The sequence below is a fragment of the Lates calcarifer genome, linkage group LG2 (genome assembly GCF_001640805.2).
Source record: "Lates calcarifer isolate ASB-BC8 linkage group LG2, TLL_Latcal_v3, whole genome shotgun sequence".
Lineage (NCBI taxonomy): Eukaryota > Metazoa > Chordata > Actinopteri > Centropomidae > Lates > Lates calcarifer.
The window spans coordinates 20,584,341-20,605,616 of NC_066834.1; the positions used below are offsets into that span (position 1 = coordinate 20,584,341).

The 21,276-nt window shown below is 42.9% G+C and overlaps 1 pseudogene; it reads right to left on the reverse strand.

Moving 5' to 3' along the window:
• LOC108879316 (xaa-Pro dipeptidase-like) overlaps positions 1 to 21,276 on the reverse strand; it is a 69,073-nt pseudogene that overhangs the window by 43,323 nt on the left and 4,474 nt on the right.

Sequence of the window (21,276 nt, forward strand, 5' to 3'; positions counted from 1 at the left end):
CGACAGCCGGCGGGTCATGGTGTGGAGTGAAAAAATGTCAAAATTTCAGGTTCAAATTTTTCACCTCAAAGTCACTCAGGGGCATGTTTTATGCCATTTGGAGTGGATTTGGACAGGTTTTGGGTGAATTCTTTGAAAAAGTTGACACCACCATTTTTGGTGACGACAGCCGGCGGGTCATGGTGTGGAGTGAAAAAATGTCAAAATTTCAGGTTCAAATTTTTCACCTCAAAGTCACTCAGGGGCATGTTTTATGCCATTTGGAGTGGATTTGGACAGGTTTTGGGTGAATTCTTTGAAAAAGTTGACACCACCATTTTTGGTGACTACGACAGCCGGCGGGTCATGGTGTGGAGTGAAAAAATGTCAAAATTTCAGGTTCAAATTTTTCACCTCAAAGTCACTCAGGGGCATGTTTTATGCCATTTGGAGTGGATTTGGACAGGTTTTGGGTGAATTCTTTGAAAAAGTTGACACCACCAGGTTTTTTGGTGACTGCGACAGCCGGCGGGTCATGGTGTGGAGTGAAAAAATGTCAAAATTTCAGGTTCAAATTTTTCACCTCAAAGTCACTCAGGGGCATGTTTTATGCCATTTGGAGTGGATTTGGACAGGTTTTGGGTGAATTCTTTGAAAAAGTTGACACCACCATTTTTGGTGACTGCGACAGCCGGCGGGTCATGGTGTGGAGTGAAAAAATGTCAAAATTTCAGGTTCAAATTTTTCACCTCAAAGTCACTCAGGGGCATGTTTTATGCCATTTGGAGTGGATTTGGACAGGTTTTGGGTGAATTCTTTGAAAAAGTTGACACCACCATTTTTGGTGACTACGACAGCCGGCGGGTCATGGTGTGGAGTGAAAAAATGTCAAAATTTCAGGTTCAAATTTTTCACCTCAAAGTCACTCAGGGGCATGTTTTATGCCATTTGGAGTGGATTTGGACAGGTTTTGGGTGAATTCTTTGAAAAAGTTGACACCACCATTTTTGGTGACTGCGACAGCCGGCGGGTCATGGTGTGGAGTGAAAAAATGTCAAAATTTCAGGTTCAAATTTTTCACCTCAAAGTCACTCAGGGGCATGTTTTATGCCATTTGGAGTGGATTTGGACAGGTTTTGGGTGAATTCTTTGAAAAAGTTGACACCACCATTTTTGGTGACTACGACAGCCGGCGGGTCATGGTGTGGAGTGAAAAAATGTCAAAATTTCAGGTTCAAATTTTTCACCTCAAAGTCACTCAGGGGCATGTTTTATGCCATTTGGAGTGGATTTGGACAGGTTTTGGGTGAATTCTTTGAAAAAGTTGACACCACCATTTTTGGTGACTGCGACAGCCGGCGGGTCATGGTGTGGAGTGAAAAAATGTCAAAATTTCAGGTTCAAATTTTTCACCTCAAAGTCACTCAGGGGCATGTTTTATGCCATTTGGAGTGGATTTGGACAGGTTTTGGGTGAATTCTTTGAAAAAGTTGACACCACCATTTTTGGTGACTGCGACAGCCGGCGGGTCATGGTGTGGAGTGAAAAAATGTCAAAATTTCAGGTTCAAATTTTTCACCTCAAAGTCACTCAGGGGCATGTTTTATGCCATTTGGAGTGGATTTGGACAGGTTTTGGGTGAATTCTTTGAAAAAGTTGACACCACCATTTTTGGTGACTACGACAGCCGGCGGGTCATGGTGTGGAGTGAAAAAATGTCAAAATTTCAGGTTCAAATTTTTCACCTCAAAGTCACTCAGGGGCATGTTTTATGCCATTTGGAGTGGATTTGGACAGGTTTTGGGTGAATTCTTTGAAAAAGTTGACACCACCATTTTTGGTGACTGCGACAGCCGGCGGGTCATGGTGTGGAGTGAAAAAATGTCAAAATTTCAGGTTCAAATTTTTCACCTCAAAGTCACTCAGGGGCATGTTTTATGCCATTTGGAGTGGATTTGGACAGGTTTTGGGTGAATTCTTTGAAAAAGTTGACACCACCATTTTTTGGTGACTGCGACAGCCGGCGGGTCATGGTGTGGAGTGAAAAAATGTCAAAATTTCAGGTTCAAATTTTTCACCTCAAAGTCACTCAGGGGCATGTTTTATGCCATTTGGAGTGGATTTGGACAGGTTTTGGGTGAATTCTTTGAAAAAGTTGACACCACCATTTTTGGTGACTACGACAGCCGGCGGGTCATGGTGTGGAGTGAAAAAATGTCAAAATTTCAGGTTCAAATTTTTCACCTCAAAGTCACTCAGGGGCATGTTTTATGCCATTTGGAGTGGATTTGGACAGGTTTTGGGTGAATTCTTTGAAAAAGTTGACACCACCATTTTTGGTGACTGCGACAGCCGGCGGGTCATGGTGTGGAGTGAAAAAATGTCAAAATTTCAGGTTCAAATTTTTCACCTCAAAGTCACTCAGGGGCATGTTTTATGCCATTTGGAGTGGATTTGGACAGGTTTTGGGTGAATTCTTTGAAAAAGTTGACACCACCATTTTTGGTGACTACGACAGCCGGCGGGTCATGGTGTGGAGTGAAAAAATGTCAAAATTTCAGGTTCAAATTTTTCACCTCAAAGTCACTCAGGGGCATGTTTTATGCCATTTGGAGTGGATTTGGACAGGTTTTGGGTGAATTCTTTGAAAAAGTTGACACCACCATTTTTGGTGACTGCGACAGCCGGCGGGTCATGGTGTGGAGTGAAAAAATGTCAAAATTTCAGGTTCAAATTTTTCACCTCAAAGTCACTCAGGGGCATGTTTTATGCCATTTGGAGTGGATTTGGACAGGTTTTGGGTGAATTCTTTGAAAAAGTTGACACCACCATTTTTGGTGACTGCGACAGCCGGCGGGTCATGGTGTGGAGTGAAAAAATGTCAAAATTTCAGGTTCAAATTTTTCACCTCAAAGTCACTCAGGGGCATGTTTTATGCCATTTGGAGTGGATTTGGACAGGTTTTGGGTGAATTCTTTGAAAAAGTTGACACCACCATTTTTGGTGACTACGACAGCCGGCGGGTCATGGTGTGGAGTGAAAAAATGTCAAAATTTCAGGTTCAAATTTTTCACCTCAAAGTCACTCAGGGGCATGTTTTATGCCATTTGGAGTGGATTTGGACAGGTTTTGGGTGAATTCTTTGAAAAAGTTGACACCACCATTTTTGGTGACTACGACAGCCGGCGGGTCATGGTGTGGAGTGAAAAAATGTCAAAATTTCAGGTTCAAATTTTTCACCTCAAAGTCACTCAGGGGCATGTTTTATGCCATTTGGAGTGGATTTGGACAGGTTTTGGGTGAATTCTTTGAAAAAGTTGACACCACCATTTTTTTTTGGTGACTGCGACAGCCGGCGGGTCATGGTGTGGAGTGAAAAAATGTCAAAATTTCAGGTTCAAATTTTTCACCTCAAAGTCACTCAGGGGCATGTTTTATGCCATTTGGAGTGGATTTGGACAGGTTTTGGGTGAATTCTTTGAAAAAGTTGACACCACCATTTTTGGTGACTACGACAGCCGGCGGGTCATGGTGTGGAGTGAAAAAATGTCAAAATTTCAGGTTCAAATTTTTCACCTCAAAGTCACTCAGGGGCATGTTTTATGCCATTTGGAGTGGATTTGGACAGGTTTTGGGTGAATTCTTTGAAAAAGTTGACACCACCATTTTTGGTGACTGCGACAGCCGGCGGGTCATGGTGTGGAGTGAAAAAATGTCAAAATTTCAGGTTCAAATTTTTCACCTCAAAGTCACTCAGGGGCATGTTTTATGCCATTTGGAGTGGATTTGGACAGGTTTTGGGTGAATTCTTTGAAAAAGTTGACACCACCATTTTTGGTGACTACGACAGCCGGCGGGTCATGGTGTGGAGTGAAAAAATGTCAAAATTTCAGGTTCAAATTTTTCACCTCAAAGTCACTCAGGGGCATGTTTTATGCCATTTGGAGTGGATTTGGACAGGTTTTGGGTGAATTCTTTGAAAAAGTTGACACCACCATTTTTGGTGACTGCGACAGCCGGCGGGTCATGGTGTGGAGTGAAAAAATGTCAAAATTTCAGGTTCAAATTTTTCACCTCAAAGTCACTCAGGGGCATGTTTTATGCCATTTGGAGTGGATTTGGACAGGTTTTGGGTGAATTCTTTGAAAAAGTTGACACCACCATTTTTGGTGACTACGACAGCCGGCGGGTCATGGTGTGGAGTGAAAAAATGTCAAAATTTCAGGTTCAAATTTTTCACCTCAAAGTCACTCAGGGGCATGTTTTATGCCATTTGGAGTGGATTTGGACAGGTTTTGGGTGAATTCTTTGAAAAAGTTGACACCACCATTTTTGGTGACTACGACAGCCGGCGGGTCATGGTGTGGAGTGAAAAAATGTCAAAATTTCAGGTTCAAATTTTTCACCTCAAAGTCACTCAGGGGCATGTTTTATGCCATTTGGAGTGGATTTGGACAGGTTTTGGGTGAATTCTTTGAAAAAGTTGACACCACCATTTTTGGTGACTACGACAGCCGGCGGGTCATGGTGTGGAGTGAAAAAATGTCAAAATTTCAGGTTCAAATTTTTCACCTCAAAGTCACTCAGGGGCATGTTTTATGCCATTTGGAGTGGATTTGGACAGGTTTTGGGTGAATTCTTTGAAAAAGTTGACACCACCATTTTTGGTGACTACGACAGCCGGCGGGTCATGGTGTGGAGTGAAAAAATGTCAAAATTTCAGGTTCAAATTTTTCACCTCAAAGTCACTCAGGGGCATGTTTTATGCCATTTGGAGTGGATTTGGACAGGTTTTGGGTGAATTCTTTGAAAAAGTTGACACCACCATTTTTGGTGACTACGACAGCCGGCGGGTCATGGTGTGGAGTGAAAAAATGTCAAAATTTCAGGTTCAAATTTTTCACCTCAAAGTCACTCAGGGGCATGTTTTATGCCATTTGGAGTGGATTTGGACAGGTTTTGGGTGAATTCTTTGAAAAAGTTGACACCACCATTTTTGGTGACTACGACAGCCGGCGGGTCATGGTGTGGAGTGAAAAAATGTCAAAATTTCAGGTTCAAATTTTTCACCTCAAAGTCACTCAGGGGCATGTTTTATGCCATTTGGAGTGGATTTGGACAGGTTTTGGGTGAATTCTTTGAAAAAGTTGACACCACCATTTTTGGTGACTACGACAGCCGGCGGGTCATGGTGTGGAGTGAAAAAATGTCAAAATTTCAGGTTCAAATTTTTCACCTCAAAGTCACTCAGGGGCATGTTTTATGCCATTTGGAGTGGATTTGGACAGGTTTTGGGTGAATTCTTTGAAAAAGTTGACACCACCATTTTTGGTGGTGACTGCGACAGCCGGCGGGTCATGGTGTGGAGTGAAAAAATGTCAAAATTTCAGGTTCAAATTTTTCACCTCAAAGTCACTCAGGGGCATGTTTTATGCCATTTGGAGTGGATTTGGACAGGTTTTGGGTGAATTCTTTGAAAAAGTTGACACCACCATTTTTGGTGACTGCGACAGCCGGCGGGTCATGGTGTGGAGTGAAAAAATGTCAAAATTTCAGGTTCAAATTTTTCACCTCAAAGTCACTCAGGGGCATGTTTTATGCCATTTGGAGTGGATTTGGACAGGTTTTGGGTGAATTCTTTGAAAAAGTTGACACCACCATGGTTTTGTCAAAATTTCAGGTTCAAATTTTTCACCTCAAAGTCACTCAGGGGCATGTTTTATGCCATTTGGAGTGGATTTGGACAGGTTTTGGGTGAATTCTTTGAAAAAGTTGACACCACCATTTTTGACTGACAGCCGGCGGGTCATGGTGTGGAGTGAAAAAATGTCAAAATTTCAGGTTCAAATTTTTCACCTCAAAGTCACTCAGGGGCATGTTTTATGCCATTTGGAGTGGATTTGGACAGGTTTTGGGTGAATTCTTTGAAAAAGTTGACACCACCATTTTTGGTGACTACGACAGCCGGCGGGTCATGGTGTGGAGTGAAAAAATGTCAAAATTTCAGGTTCAAATTTTTCACCTCAAAGTCACTCAGGGGCATGTTTTATGCCATTTGGAGTGGATTTGGACAGGTTTTGGGTGAATTCTTTGAAAAAGTTGACACCACCATTTTTGGTGACTGCGACAGCCGGCGGGTCATGGTGTGGAGTGAAAAAATGTCAAAATTTCAGGTTCAAATTTTTCACCTCAAAGTCACTCAGGGGCATGTTTTATGCCATTTGGAGTGGATTTGGACAGGTTTTGGGTGAATTCTTTGAAAAAGTTGACACCACCATTTTTGGTGACTGCGACAGCCGGCGGGTCATGGTGTGGAGTGAAAAAATGTCAAAATTTCAGGTTCAAATTTTTCACCTCAAAGTCACTCAGGGGCATGTTTTATGCCATTTGGAGTGGATTTGGACAGGTTTTGGGTGAATTCTTTGAAAAAGTTGACACCACCATTTTTGGTGACTACGACAGCCGGCGGGTCATGGTGTGGAGTGAAAAAATGTCAAAATTTCAGGTTCAAATTTTTCACCTCAAAGTCACTCAGGGGCATGTTTTATGCCATTTGGAGTGGATTTGGACAGGTTTTGGGTGAATTCTTTGAAAAAGTTGACACCACCATTTTTGGTGACTACGACAGCCGGCGGGTCATGGTGTGGAGTGAAAAAATGTCAAAATTTCAGGTTCAAATTTTTCACCTCAAAGTCACTCAGGGGCATGTTTTATGCCATTTGGAGTGGATTTGGACAGGTTTTGGGTGAATTCTTTGAAAAAGTTGACACCACCATTTTTGGTGACTACGACAGCCGGCGGGTCATGGTGTGGAGTGAAAAAATGTCAAAATTTCAGGTTCAAATTTTTCACCTCAAAGTCACTCAGGGGCATGTTTTATGCCATTTGGAGTGGATTTGGACAGGTTTTGGGTGAATTCTTTGAAAAAGTTGACACCACCATTTTTGGTGACTGCGACAGCCGGCGGGTCATGGTGTGGAGTGAAAAAATGTCAAAATTTCAGGTTCAAATTTTTCACCTCAAAGTCACTCAGGGGCATGTTTTATGCCATTTGGAGTGGATTTGGACAGGTTTTGGGTGAATTCTTTGAAAAAGTTGACACCACCATTTTTGGTGACTACGACAGCCGGCGGGTCATGGTGTGGAGTGAAAAAATGTCAAAATTTCAGGTTCAAATTTTTCACCTCAAAGTCACTCAGGGGCATGTTTTATGCCATTTGGAGTGGATTTGGACAGGTTTTGGGTGAATTCTTTGAAAAAGTTGACACCACCATTTTTGGTGACTACGACAGCCGGCGGGTCATGGTGTGGAGTGAAAAAATGTCAAAATTTCAGGTTCAAATTTTTCACCTCAAAGTCACTCAGGGGCATGTTTTATGCCATTTGGAGTGGATTTGGACAGGTTTTGGGTGAATTCTTTGAAAAAGTTGACACCACCATTTTTGGTGACTGCGACAGCCGGCGGGTCATGGTGTGGAGTGAAAAAATGTCAAAATTTCAGGTTCAAATTTTTCACCTCAAAGTCACTCAGGGGCATGTTTTATGCCATTTGGAGTGGATTTGGACAGGTTTTGGGTGAATTCTTTGAAAAAGTTGACACCACCATTTTTGGTGACTACGACAGCCGGCGGGTCATGGTGTGGAGTGAAAAAATGTCAAAATTTCAGGTTCAAATTTTTCACCTCAAAGTCACTCAGGGGCATGTTTTATGCCATTTGGAGTGGATTTGGACAGGTTTTGGGTGAATTCTTTGAAAAAGTTGACACCACCATTTTTGGTGACTGCGACAGCCGGCGGGTCATGGTGTGGAGTGAAAAAATGTCAAAATTTCAGGTTCAAATTTTTCACCTCAAAGTCACTCAGGGGCATGTTTTATGCCATTTGGAGTGGATTTGGACAGGTTTTGGGTGAATTCTTTGAAAAAGTTGACACCACCATTTTTGGTGACTACGACAGCCGGCGGGTCATGGTGTGGAGTGAAAAAATGTCAAAATTTCAGGTTCAAATTTTTCACCTCAAAGTCACTCAGGGGCATGTTTTATGCCATTTGGAGTGGATTTGGACAGGTTTTGGGTGAATTCTTTGAAAAAGTTGACACCACCATTTTTGGTGACTGCGACAGCCGGCGGGTCATGGTGTGGAGTGAAAAAATGTCAAAATTTCAGGTTCAAATTTTTCACCTCAAAGTCACTCAGGGGCATGTTTTATGCCATTTGGAGTGGATTTGGACAGGTTTTGGGTGAATTCTTTGAAAAAGTTGACACCACCATTTTTGGTGACTACGACAGCCGGCGGGTCATGGTGTGGAGTGAAAAAATGTCAAAATTTCAGGTTCAAATTTTTCACCTCAAAGTCACTCAGGGGCATGTTTTATGCCATTTGGAGTGGATTTGGACAGGTTTTGGGTGAATTCTTTGAAAAAGTTGACACCACCATTTTTGGTGACTGCGACAGCCGGCGGGTCATGGTGTGGAGTGAAAAAATGTCAAAATTTCAGGTTCAAATTTTTCACCTCAAAGTCACTCAGGGGCATGTTTTATGCCATTTGGAGTGGATTTGGACAGGTTTTGGGTGAATTCTTTGAAAAAGTTGACACCACCATTTTTGGTGACTACGACAGCCGGCGGGTCATGGTGTGGAGTGAAAAAATGTCAAAATTTCAGGTTCAAATTTTTCACCTCAAAGTCACTCAGGGGCATGTTTTATGCCATTTGGAGTGGATTTGGACAGGTTTTGGGTGAATTCTTTGAAAAAGTTGACACCACCATTTTTGGTGACTACGACAGCCGGCGGGTCATGGTGTGGAGTGAAAAAATGTCAAAATTTCAGGTTCAAATTTTTCACCTCAAAGTCACTCAGGGGCATGTTTTATGCCATTTGGAGTGGATTTGGACAGGTTTTGGGTGAATTCTTTGAAAAAGTTGACACCACCATTTTTGGTGACTGCGACAGCCGGGGGTCATGGTGTGGAGTGAAAAAATGTCAAAATTTCAGGTTCAAATTTTTCACCTCAAAGTCACTCAGGGGCATGTTTTATGCCATTTGGAGTGGATTTGGACAGGTTTTGGGTGAATTCTTTGAAAAAGTTGACACCACCATTTTTGGTGACTACGACAGCCGGCGGGTCATGGTGTGGAGTGAAAAAATGTCAAAATTTCAGGTTCAAATTTTTCACCTCAAAGTCACTCAGGGGCATGTTTTATGCCATTTGGAGTGGATTTGGACAGGTTTTGGGTGAATTCTTTGAAAAAGTTGACACCACCATTTTTGGTTGGTGACTGCGACAGCCGGCGGGTCATGGTGTGGAGTGAAAAAATGTCAAAATTTCAGGTTCAAATTTTTCACCTCAAAGTCACTCAGGGGCATGTTTTATGCCATTTGGAGTGGATTTGGACAGGTTTTGGGTGAATTCTTTGAAAAAGTTGACACCACCATTTTTGGTGACTACGACAGCCGGCGGGTCATGGTGTGGAGTGAAAAAATGTCAAAATTTCAGGTTCAAATTTTTCACCTCAAAGTCACTCAGGGGCATGTTTTATGCCATTTGGAGTGGATTTGGACAGGTTTTGGGTGAATTCTTTGAAAAAGTTGACACCACCATTTTTGGTGACTACGACAGCCGGCGGGTCATGGTGTGGAGTGAAAAAATGTCAAAATTTCAGGTTCAAATTTTTCACCTCAAAGTCACTCAGGGGCATGTTTTATGCCATTTGGAGTGGATTTGGACAGGTTTTGGGTGAATTCTTTGAAAAAGTTGACACCACCATTTTTGGTGACTACGACAGCCGGCGGGTCATGGTGTGGAGTGAAAAAATGTCAAAATTTCAGGTTCAAATTTTTCACCTCAAAGTCACTCAGGGGCATGTTTTATGCCATTTGGAGTGGATTTGGACAGGTTTTGGGTGAATTCTTTGAAAAAGTTGACACCACCATTTTTGGTGACTGCGACAGCCGGCGGGTCATGGTGTGGAGTGAAAAAATGTCAAAATTTCAGGTTCAAATTTTTCACCTCAAAGTCACTCAGGGGCATGTTTTATGCCATTTGGAGTGGATTTGGACAGGTTTTGGGTGAATTCTTTGAAAAAGTTGACACCACCATTTTTTGGTGACTGCGACAGCCGGCGGGTCATGGTGTGGAGTGAAAAAATGTCAAAATTTCAGGTTCAAATTTTTCACCTCAAAGTCACTCAGGGGCATGTTTTATGCCATTTGGAGTGGATTTGGACAGGTTTTGGGTGAATTCTTTGAAAAAGTTGACACCACCATTTTTTGGTGACTGCGACAGCCGGCGGGTCATGGTGTGGAGTGAAAAAATGTCAAAATTTCAGGTTCAAATTTTTCACCTCAAAGTCACTCAGGGGCATGTTTTATGCCATTTGGAGTGGATTTGGACAGGTTTTGGGTGAATTCTTTGAAAAAGTTGACACCACCATTTTTGGTGACTACGACAGCCGGCGGGTCATGGTGTGGAGTGAAAAAATGTCAAAATTTCAGGTTCAAATTTTTCACCTCAAAGTCACTCAGGGGCATGTTTTATGCCATTTGGAGTGGATTTGGACAGGTTTTGGGTGAATTCTTTGAAAAAGTTGACACCACCATTTTTGGTGACTGCGACAGCCGGCGGGTCATGGTGTGGAGTGAAAAAATGTCAAAATTTCAGGTTCAAATTTTTCACCTCAAAGTCACTCAGGGGCATGTTTTATGCCATTTGGAGTGGATTTGGACAGGTTTTGGGTGAATTCTTTGAAAAAGTTGACACCACCATTTTTGGTGACTACGACAGCCGGCGGGTCATGGTGTGGAGTGAAAAAATGTCAAAATTTCAGGTTCAAATTTTTCACCTCAAAGTCACTCAGGGGCATGTTTTATGCCATTTGGAGTGGATTTGGACAGGTTTTGGGTGAATTCTTTGAAAAAGTTGACACCACCATTTTTGGTGACTACGACAGCCGGCGGGTCATGGTGTGGAGTGAAAAAATGTCAAAATTTCAGGTTCAAATTTTTCACCTCAAAGTCACTCAGGGGCATGTTTTATGCCATTTGGAGTGGATTTGGACAGGTTTTGGGTGAATTCTTTGAAAAAGTTGACACCACCATTTTTGGTGACTACGACAGCCGGCGGGTCATGGTGTGGAGTGAAAAAATGTCAAAATTTCAGGTTCAAATTTTTCACCTCAAAGTCACTCAGGGGCATGTTTTATGCCATTTGGAGTGGATTTGGACAGGTTTTGGGTGAATTCTTTGAAAAAGTTGACACCACCATTTTTGGTGACTGCGACAGCCGGCGGGTCATGGTGTGGAGTGAAAAAATGTCAAAATTTCAGGTTCAAATTTTTCACCTCAAAGTCACTCAGGGGCATGTTTTATGCCATTTGGAGTGGATTTGGACAGGTTTTGGGTGAATTCTTTGAAAAAGTTGACACCACCATTTTTGGTGACTGCGACAGCCGGCGGGTCATGGTGTGGAGTGAAAAAATGTCAAAATTTCAGGTTCAAATTTTTCACCTCAAAGTCACTCAGGGGCATGTTTTATGCCATTTGGAGTGGATTTGGACAGGTTTTGGGTGAATTCTTTGAAAAAGTTGACACCACCATTTTTGGTGACTGCGACAGCCGGCGGGTCATGGTGTGGAGTGAAAAAATGTCAAAATTTCAGGTTCAAATTTTTCACCTCAAAGTCACTCAGGGGCATGTTTTATGCCATTTGGAGTGGATTTGGACAGGTTTTGGGTGAATTCTTTGAAAAAGTTGACACCACCATTTTTGGTGACTACGACAGCCGGCGGGTCATGGTGTGGAGTGAAAAAATGTCAAAATTTCAGGTTCAAATTTTTCACCTCAAAGTCACTCAGGGGCATGTTTTATGCCATTTGGAGTGGATTTGGACAGGTTTTGGGTGAATTCTTTGAAAAAGTTGACACCACCATTTTTGGTGACTACGACAGCCGGCGGGTCATGGTGTGGAGTGAAAAAATGTCAAAATTTCAGGTTCAAATTTTTCACCTCAAAGTCACTCAGGGGCATGTTTTATGCCATTTGGAGTGGATTTGGACAGGTTTTGGGTGAATTCTTTGAAAAAGTTGACACCACCATTTTTGGTGACTACGACAGCCGGCGGGTCATGGTGTGGAGTGAAAAAATGTCAAAATTTCAGGTTCAAATTTTTCACCTCAAAGTCACTCAGGGGCATGTTTTATGCCATTTGGAGTGGATTTGGACAGGTTTTGGGTGAATTCTTTGAAAAAGTTGACACCACCATTTTTGGTGACTACGACAGCCGGCGGGTCATGGTGTGGAGTGAAAAAATGTCAAAATTTCAGGTTCAAATTTTTCACCTCAAAGTCACTCAGGGGCATGTTTTATGCCATTTGGAGTGGATTTGGACAGGTTTTGGGTGAATTCTTTGAAAAAGTTGACACCACCATTTTTGGTGACTACGACAGCCGGCGGGTCATGGTGTGGAGTGAAAAAATGTCAAAATTTCAGGTTCAAATTTTTCACCTCAAAGTCACTCAGGGGCATGTTTTATGCCATTTGGAGTGGATTTGGACAGGTTTTGGGTGAATTCTTTGAAAAAGTTGACACCACCATTTTTGGTGACTACGACAGCCGGCGGGTCATGGTGTGGAGTGAAAAAATGTCAAAATTTCAGGTTCAAATTTTTCACCTCAAAGTCACTCAGGGGCATGTTTTATGCCATTTGGAGTGGATTTGGACAGGTTTTGGGTGAATTCTTTGAAAAAGTTGACACCACCATTTTTGGTGACTACGACAGCCGGCGGGTCATGGTGTGGAGTGAAAAAATGTCAAAATTTCAGGTTCAAATTTTTCACCTCAAAGTCACTCAGGGGCATGTTTTATGCCATTTGGAGTGGATTTGGACAGGTTTTGGGTGAATTCTTTGAAAAAGTTGACACCACCATTTTTGGTGACTGCGACAGCCGGCGGGTCATGGTGTGGAGTGAAAAAATGTCAAAATTTCAGGTTCAAATTTTTCACCTCAAAGTCACTCAGGGGCATGTTTTATGCCATTTGGAGTGGATTTGGACAGGTTTTGGGTGAATTCTTTGAAAAAGTTGACACCACCATTTTTGGTGACTACGACAGCCGGCGGGTCATGGTGTGGAGTGAAAAAATGTCAAAATTTCAGGTTCAAATTTTTCACCTCAAAGTCACTCAGGGGCATGTTTTATGCCATTTGGAGTGGATTTGGACAGGTTTTGGGTGAATTCTTTGAAAAAGTTGACACCACCATTTTTGGTGACTACGACAGCCGGCGGGTCATGGTGTGGAGTGAAAAAATGTCAAAATTTCAGGTTCAAATTTTTCACCTCAAAGTCACTCAGGGGCATGTTTTATGCCATTTGGAGTGGATTTGGACAGGTTTTGGGTGAATTCTTTGAAAAAGTTGACACCACCATTTTTGGTGACTACGACAGCCGGCGGGTCATGGTGTGGAGTGAAAAAATGTCAAAATTTCAGGTTCAAATTTTTCACCTCAAAGTCACTCAGGGGCATGTTTTATGCCATTTGGAGTGGATTTGGACAGGTTTTGGGTGAATTCTTTGAAAAAGTTGACACCACCATTTTTGGTGACTACGACAGCCGGCGGGTCATGGTGTGGAGTGAAAAAATGTCAAAATTTCAGGTTCAAATTTTTCACCTCAAAGTCACTCAGGGGCATGTTTTATGCCATTTGGAGTGGATTTGGACAGGTTTTGGGTGAATTCTTTGAAAAAGTTGACACCACCATTTTTGGTGACTACGACAGCCGGCGGGTCATGGTGTGGAGTGAAAAAATGTCAAAATTTCAGGTTCAAATTTTTCACCTCAAAGTCACTCAGGGGCATGTTTTATGCCATTTGGAGTGGATTTGGACAGGTTTTGGGTGAATTCTTTGAAAAAGTTGACACCACCATTTTTTGGTGACTGCGACAGCCGGCGGGTCATGGTGTGGAGTGAAAAAATGTCAAAATTTCAGGTTCAAATTTTTCACCTCAAAGTCACTCAGGGGCATGTTTTATGCCATTTGGAGTGGATTTGGACAGGTTTTGGGTGAATTCTTTGAAAAAGTTGACACCACCATTTTTGGTGACTACGACAGCCGGCGGGTCATGGTGTGGAGTGAAAAAATGTCAAAATTTCAGGTTCAAATTTTTCACCTCAAAGTCACTCAGGGGCATGTTTTATGCCATTTGGAGTGGATTTGGACAGGTTTTGGGTGAATTCTTTGAAAAAGTTGACACCACCATTTTTGGTGACTACGACAGCCGGCGGGTCATGGTGTGGAGTGAAAAAATGTCAAAATTTCAGGTTCAAATTTTTCACCTCAAAGTCACTCAGGGGCATGTTTTATGCCATTTGGAGTGGATTTGGACAGGTTTTGGGTGAATTCTTTGAAAAAGTTGACACCACCATTTTTGGTGACTACGACAGCCGGCGGGTCATGGTGTGGAGTGAAAAAATGTCAAAATTTCAGGTTCAAATTTTTCACCTCAAAGTCACTCAGGGGCATGTTTTATGCCATTTGGAGTGGATTTGGACAGGTTTTGGGTGAATTCTTTGAAAAAGTTGACACCACCATTTTTGGTGACTACGACAGCCGGCGGGTCATGGTGTGGAGTGAAAAAATGTCAAAATTTCAGGTTCAAATTTTTCACCTCAAAGTCACTCAGGGGCATGTTTTATGCCATTTGGAGTGGATTTGGACAGGTTTTGGGTGAATTCTTTGAAAAAGTTGACACCACCATTTTTGAAGTCAGCCACCGTTTTTGGTGACTGCGACAGCCGGCGGGTCATGGTGTGGAGTGAAAAAATGTCAAAATCAAAATTTTCACCTCAAGGTCCTCAAAGTTTTTGTCAAAATCCTTTCACAAAGTCACTCAGGGGCATGTTTTATGCCATTTGGAGTGGATTTGGACAGGTTTTGGCGTGAATTCTTTGAAAAAGTGACACCACCATTTTTTGGTTGGTGACTGCGACAGCCGGCGGGTCATGGTGTGGAGTGAAAAAATGTCAAAATTTCAGGTTCAAATTTTTCACCTCAAAGTCACTCAGGGGCATGTTTTATGCCATTTGGAGTGGATTTGGACAGGTTTTGGGTGAATTCTTTGAAAAAGTTGACACCACCATTTTTGGTGACTACGACAGCCGGCGGTCATGGTGTGGAGTGAAAAAATGTCAAAATTTCAGGTTCAAATTTTTCACCTCAAAGTCACTCAGGGGCATGTTTTATGCCATTTGGAGTGGATTTGGACAGGTTTTGGGTGAATTCTTTGAAAAAGTTGACACCACCATTTTTGGTGACTACGACAGCCGGCGGGTCATGGTGTGGAGTGAAAAAATGTCAAAATTTCAGGTTCAAATTTTTCACCTCAAAGTCACTCAGGGGCATGTTTTATGCCATTTGGAGTGGATTTGGACAGGTTTTGGGTGAATTCTTTGAAAAAGTTGACACCACCATTTTTGGTGACTACGACAGCCGGCGGGTCATGGTGTGGAGTGAAAAAATGTCAAAATTTCAGGTTCAAATTTTTCACCTCAAAGTCACTCAGGGGCATGTTTTATTCCATTTGGAGTGGATTTGGACAGGTTTTGGGTGAATTCTTTGAAAAAGTTGACACCCACCCAGTTTTTGGTGACTGCGACAGCCGGCGGGTCATGGTGTGGAGTGAAAAAATGTCAAAATTTCAGGTTCAAATTTTTCACCTCAAAGTCACTCAGGGGCATGTTTTATGCCATTTGGAGTGGATTTGGACAGGTTTTGGGTGAATTCTTTGAAAAAGTTGACACCACCATTTTTGAAGTCAGCCACCGTTTTGGACTGCGACAGCCGGCGGGTCATGGTGTGGAGTGAAAAAATGTCAAAATTTCAGGTTCAAATTTTTCACCTCAAAGTCACTCAGGGGCATGTTTTATGCCATTTGGAGTGGATTTGGACAGGTTTTGGGTGAATTCTTTGAAAAAGTTGACACCACCATTTTTTGAAGTCAGCCACGTTTTTGGTGACTGCGACAGCCGGCGGGTCATGGTGTGGAGTGAAAAAATGTCAAAATTTCAGGTTCAAATTTTTCACCTCAAAGTCACTCAGGGGCATGTTTTATGCCATTTGGAGTGGATTTGGACAGGTTTTGGGTGAATTCTTTGAAAAAGTTGACACCACCATTTTTTGAAGTCAGCCACCGTTTTTGGTGACTGCGACAGCCGGCGGGTCATGGTGTGGAGTGAAAAAATGTCAAAATTTCAGGTTCAAATTTTTCACCTCAAAGTCACTCAGGGGCATGTTTTATGCCATTTGGAGTGGATTTGGACAGGTTTTGGGTGAATTCTTTGAAAAAGTTGACACCACCATTTTTTGAAGTCAGCCACCGTTTTTGGTGACTGCGACAGCCGGCGGGTCATGGTGTGGAGTGAAAAAATGTCAAAATTTCAGGTTCAAATTTTTCACCTCAAAGTCACTCAGGGGCATGTTTTATGCCATTTGGAGTGGATTTGGACAGGTTTTGGGTGAATTCTTTGAAAAAGTTGACACCACCATTTTTTGGTCGACTAGCGACAGCCGGCGGGTCATGGTGTGGAGTGAAAAAATGTCAAAATTTCAGGTTCAAATTTTTCACCTCAAAGTCACTCAGGGGCATGTTTTATGCCATTTGGAGTGGATTTGGACAGGTTTTGGGTGAATTCTTTGAAAAAGTTGACACCACCATTTTTGGTGACTACGACAGCCGGCGGGTCATGGTGTGGAGTGAAAAAATGTCAAAATTTCAGGTTCAAATTTTTCACCTCAAAGTCACTCAGGGGCATGTTTTATGCCATTTGGAGTGGATTTGGACAGGTTTTGGGTGAATTCTTTGAAAAAGTTGACACCACCATTTTTTGAAGTCAGCCACCGTTTTTGGTGACTGCGACAGCCGGCGGGTCATGGTGTGGAGTGAAAAAATGTCAAAATTTCAGGTTCAAATTTTTCACCTCAAAGTCACTCAGGGGCATGTTTTATGCCATTTGGAGTGGATTTGGACAGGTTTTGGGTGAATTCTTTGAAAAAGTTGACACCACCATTTTTGGTGACTACGACAGCCGGCGGGTCATGGTGTGGAGTGAAAAAATGTCAAAATTTCAGGTTCAAATTTTTCACCTCAAAGTCACTCAGGGGCATGTTTTATGCCATTTGGAGTGGATTTGGACAGGTTTTGGGTGAATTCTTTGAAAAAGTTGACACCACCATTTTTGGTCGCGTTTTGGTGACTACGACAGCCGGCGGGTCATGGTGTGGAGTGAAAAAATGTCAAAATTTCAGGTTCAAATTTTTCACCTCAAAGTCACTCAGGGGCATGTTTTATGCCATTTGGAGTGGATTTGGACAGGTTTTGGGTGAATTCTTTGAAAAAGTTGACACCACCATTTTTGAGTCAGACCGTACTGGACAGCCGGCGGGTCATGGTGTGGAGTGAAAAAATGTCAAAATTTCAGGTTCAAATTTTTCACCTCAAAGTCACTCAGGGGCATGTTTTATGCCATTTGGAGTGGATTTGGACAGGTTTTGGGTGAATTCTTTGAAAAAGTTGACACCACCATTTTTGGTGACTACGACAGCCGGCGGGTCATGGTGTGGAGTGAAAAAATGTCAAAATTTCAGGTTCAAATTTTTCACCTCAAAGTCACTCAGGGGCATGTTTTATGCCATTTGGAGTGGATTTGGACAGGTTTTGGGTGAATTCTTTGAAAAAGTTGACACCACCATTTTTGGTGACTACGGACAGCCGGCGGGTCATGGTGTGGAGTGAAAAAATGTCAAAATTTCAGGTTCAAATTTTTCACCTCAAAGTCACTCAGGGGCATGTTTTATGCCATTTGGAGTGGATTTGGACAGGTTTTGGGTGAATTCTTTGAAAAAGTTGACACCACCATTTTTGAGTCAGCCACCGTTTTGGTGACTGCGACAGCCGGCGGGTCATGGTGTGGAGTGAAAAAATGTCAAAATTTCAGGTTCAAATTTTTCACCTCAAAGTCACTCAGGGGCATGTTTTATGCCATTTGGAGTGGATTTGGACAGGTTTTGGGTGAATTCTTTGAAAAAGTTGACACCACCATTTTTGGTGACTACGACAGCCGGCGGGTCATGGTGTGGAGTGAAAAAATGTCAAAATTTCAGGTTCAAATTTTTCACCTCAAAGTCACTCAGGGGCATGTTTTATGCCATTTGGAGTGGATTTGGACAGGTTTTGGGTGAATTCTTTGAAAAAGTTGACACCACCATTTTTGGTGACTACGACAGCCGGCGGGTCATGGTGTGGAGTGAAAAAATGTCAAAATTTCAGGTTCAAATTTTTCACCTCAAAGTCACTTAGGGGCATGTTTTATGCCATTTGGAGTGGATTTGGACAGGTTTTGGGTGAATTCTTTGAAAAAGTTGACACCACCATTTTTGAAGTCAGCACCGTTTTGGTGACTGCGACAGCCGGCGGGTCATGGTGTGGAGTGAAAAAATGTCAAAATTTCAGGTTCAAATTTTTCACCTCAAAGTCACTCAGGGGCATGTTTTATGCCATTTGGAGTGGATTTGGACAGGTTTTGGGTGAATTCTTTGAAAAAGTTGACACCACCATTTTTGGTGACTACGACAGCCGGCGGGTCATGGTGTGGAGTGAAAAAATGTCAAAATTTCAGGTTCAAATTTTTCACCTCAAAGTCACTCAGGGGCATGTTTTATTCCATTTGGAGTGGATTTGGACAGGTTTTGGGTGAATTCTTTGAAAAAGTTGACACCACCATTTTTTGGTCAGCCACCGTTTTTGGTGACTGGTGTGGAGTGAAAAAATGTCAAAATTTCAGGTTCAAATTTTTCACCTCAAAGTCAAATGTCCATTTGGAGTGGATTTGGACAGGTTCTTTGAAAAAGTTTTTCACCTCAAAGTCACTCAGGGGCATGTTTTATGCCATTTGGAGTGGATTTGGACAGGTTTTGGGTGAATTCTTTGAAAAAGTTGACACCACCATTTTTTGAAGTCAGCCACCGTTTTTGGTGACTGCGACAGCCGGCGGGTCATGGTGTGGAGTGAAAAAATGTCAAAATTTCAGGTTCAAATTTTTCACCTCAAAGTCACTCAGGGGCATGTTTTATGCCATTTGGAGTGGATTTGGACAGGTTTTGGGTGAATTCTTTGAAAAAGTTGACACCACCATTTTTTGAAGTCAGCCATCGTTTTTGGTGACTGCGACAGCCAGTGGGTCATCGTTTGCAGTGAAAAAATGTCAAAATTTCAGGTTCAAATATTTTGATGGCATGTTTTATGCCATTTGGACATCTGGACATTTCTTACTGTAGAGTATAGTTCTTTCTTTGCACAAGTCATCCTTGACTGAACCTTTTCTTGTTTTCGGGTCTCTCTGACCCGACGCTCCTTTCCTTCCATTGTTCATCTTCTCTCTGGCTCTCTAATTCATCCGACCACACTCCATCTATCCAACCAAACTTTCTCATTTATCTAACCAAACTCCATCCATCCAACCACACTCCGACCATACTCTTTTATCTGACCAGACTCCATCCAACCAAACTCTCTCATCTATCTGACTGCATCTATCCAACCAAACTCTCTCATATATCCAACCATACTCTCTCATTTATCCAACCATACTCCATCTATCCGACCAGACTCCATCTATCCAACCAGACTCTCTCATTCATCCGACCACACTCCCATCTATCTGACCAAACTCTATCATTTAACCGACCAAACTCCATCTATCCAACCAAACTCTCTCATTTATCCAACCAATTTATAACCATTTATTTGACCACACTTTCTCCATCTATCCAACCAGGCTCTCTCATTCATCTGACCACACTTTTTCCATTCATACAATCAGACTTTCTCCATCCGTCCAACCAAACCTTCTCCACTCATCCGACCAGGCTCTCTCAACCCTTACCTATGTCCCGCCCCCTGAATAAAAGACAACAGCTCACACAGCAGCAAGACAGAGAAGATGCAGAAGACTCTGGGAAAGGCACGGGGGAGAGAGAGGTGAGTACGAAGAGATGGCAGCGGGAGGAGGACACAAGAAGGCAATGGCAGCAGCGAGAGTAAGAGCAAGAGGAAGAGGAGGAGGAGGATAGGATAAAGCGACTGCAATGGCAGCGAGAGGTGAGTATGAAGCAAGAAGAGGAGAAGAGCATGAAACGGCCAGCAGCCGCAAACGTCTCCACCAGGAGGCGAACCCCACTCTGACTCCGAGGAAGAGGAGGATGTATCAGAAAAAGAAGAAGAAGAAGAAGAAGAAGAAGGGGAAGAATACATCCCACCAGAGCAGGAAAATGTAACATCATCCTCAGAAGGAGAAGGAGAAGAAGAAGTAGAAGTAGAAGAACTAGAAGAGGGAGGAGGAGAAGGAGGAGGAGGAGGAGAAATCCCTCGTTGCACGAGAGACATTCCTGTCAAAAAAAGGGAAAATAACATGATCCTCTGCACCGTACGAAACGACGCCGTCGCAGCCGCAGCCGCAGCCCTGACCACCGGGACCCACGGCCTACACAGTTTCCAATGCCTGAGACATTGTCTTGAGGTTGTACCTCTTCCTCACATTGGAAATAGACAAAATCATGGCAAGGGTCTTAGGAAATACGGAAGAGACGGCTGGAGGCGGATGGACGAAATTGACTGGCACGCCTACGTGGGGCTGCTCATCTTAGCCGGCATGTATAGGTCCTGAGGCGAGGCCACTGCCAGCCTGTGGGACATGGAGAGCGGACGAATTTTCTGTGCCATGATTTCACTCAAAGTCTTTCACGTTTACTCGAAGCTGGTGCAGTTCGATGACCGCGACACCAGAACGGAGAGACGCGCCTCGGACAAACTGGTCTGGGACATGTGGGTCGAGCGGCTGCCAGCCCTCTACAACCCTGGGCCTCATGTCACAGTGGACGAGCAACTGGTTCCTTTCAGAGGTGACACAAACAAAAAAATCAATAAAAAGATTTTTTTTTTTAATGTTTTTAATAAAATAATTTTTTTTTTCCTTTGCCTTTGTTTTGGTAGTGATGGGATGAAACACACACACACACACATTCCAAAACATTCCAGAATCCTCTGGCTTGGTACTTGGCAACACGCCAAGTTTTCTGTTGGGACTGAGAAAAGACACAGTGGTGGTGGAGCAATAAAATACACACACAGATCAACAAGCTAGCAGTCTGGCCCCTCGTTGTCTTCCATAACATTCTCAACATGTCCTCCTACAACGCCTTCATGATATGGAGAGAGCTCAACCCCGGCTGGATGCCCCACAGGCACAGCA